The following is a 2,037-nucleotide window of genomic DNA, read 5'->3' as shown; positions in this document are numbered from 1 at the left end:
GGTCATTAGTGTTTAATGTATCAAATCTGTTCTTTAAATTTGTTCTACAATCATACATTGACAGAGAATTCCAGAGGTTCAAGCCAGATTCAAAAGAGGCCGTGGAACGAGGGATATCATTGCTGATGTCCGATGGATCTTGGCTGAAAGCAGAGAATATCAGAAAGATGTTTACCTGTGCTTTATTGACTACGCAAAGCCTTTTAATCTTGTGGGTCATGACAAGCTGTGGACAACAATGTGAAGTATGAGTATTCCAGAACACTTAATTGTACTCATGAGGAATCTGTACCTAGACCACGAAGCAGTTGTTCAAACAGAACATGAGAACACTTGAATGTTTTAAAATTTAAAAAGGTGTGTGACAAGGTTGTAGTCTTTCACCATACTTATTCAACCTGTATGCTGAGCAAACAATCTGAGAAGCTGGGTTATATGAAGAGAAACGTGGCATCAGAATTGGATGAAGACTCATTAACAACCTGCTATATGCAGATGATACAACTTTGCTTGCTGAAAGTGAAGAGGGTTTAAAACATTTACTGATGAAGATCAAAGAGAACAGCCTGCGGTTTGGATTACATCTCAATGTAAAGCTAACAAAAATCCTCACCATTGGGCCAATAAACAACATTCTTATCAATGGGGGAAAGATTGAAGTTGTCAAGGACTTCATTCTTCTTGTATCAACTGTCAACACTCAAGGAAGCATCATTCAAGGAATCAAAGAGCATATTGCATTAGGCAAATCTGCTGCATGCACAAGACCTTTTGAAAGTGTTGAAGAGCAAAGATGTCAGCTTGAGGACTGAGGTGTGCCTGACGCAAGCCATAGTATTTTCAGTAACCTCATATGCATGTGAAAACTGGGCAGTGAATAAGGAAGACCATAGAAGAATTTATGCATTTGAGTTACGGTGTTGGAGGAGAATATTAAAAGTGCCATGGGCTGCCAAAAGAACCAATAGATCTGTTTTGGAAGAAGTGCATTCAGAGTGCTCCTTGGAGGCCAGGATGGCCAAACTTTGTCTCTCATATTTCGGACATATTGTCAGGAAGGACTAGTTACTGGAGAAGAATATCATGTTTGGTAGGGTGGATGGTCAGAGAAAAAGAGGAAGACCCCCAACAGGATCAGGCAGTGTTTCGTTCTGTTGTGCATAAGGTCGCTATGGTTGGTACCAACTCGATGGCACCTAACAATAACAACAACAAGGTATCTCTACATCCTATCTTCTGAGGAAGTGCCATATTGCTCTCCAGAGAGGTTGGACCATTTTGCTATCCCACTAGCAATGTAGGAGGGTCCCAGTCTCTCAACATCCTCACCAACATTTATTGTTCTCAACTTTTTTTTTTCCTTTGCTCTTATTGCTGGTGTGAGATGATATCTCATTTTTGTTTTGATTTGCTTCTATCTAATGGCTAGTGGTTGTGAACATTTCCTTATATGTTTGTTAGCTGCCCGGATCTCTTCCTTGGGGATGTCTGTTCATGTCCTGTGTCCACTTTTTAATTGGGTTATTTGTCCTTTTCTTGTAGAGATGTTGTAGATTCCTGTATATTTTGGAAATTAGTCCCTTGTCTGATGTGTTGTTGCAAAATAGTTTTTACCAGTCTGTGGTTTCCGTTTTTACTCTTTTGATGAAGTCTTTTGATGCACGTAAATTAAAAAATTTTAGGATGGTCCATTGATCGATTTTGTCTACCTTTGGTTATGTACTTTTCAAAATGTTTTTTAGTCTGTGTATGCCCATTAGTAGAGCTCTCTCATTTGTCCCTATTTTTTCATTGATGGCCTTTGTAATTCTGGGATTCACATTTAGGTCTTTAATCCATGCTGAGTTGGTTTTTGTATAGGGCATGATGTAAAGGTCTGTTTCAGTCATTTGTCCATTGCTTTTCAATTCTGCCAGCACCATCTGTTGAAGAGACTATCTCCTCCCCATGCTGTATACTTATGTACTTTGCCGAAAATCTGTTGGCTGTATTTGGATGGGTTAATTCTGTATTCACAATTCTGTTCCATTGATCAAT

The sequence above is a fragment of the Chrysochloris asiatica genome, unplaced genomic scaffold (assembly GCF_000296735.1).
Source record: "Chrysochloris asiatica unplaced genomic scaffold, ChrAsi1.0 scaffold00013, whole genome shotgun sequence".
NCBI classification, from domain to species: domain Eukaryota; kingdom Metazoa; phylum Chordata; class Mammalia; order Afrosoricida; family Chrysochloridae; genus Chrysochloris; species Chrysochloris asiatica.
The sequence above is the reverse complement of the archived record's forward strand: the minus strand, read 5'-3'. Positions refer to the sequence as shown.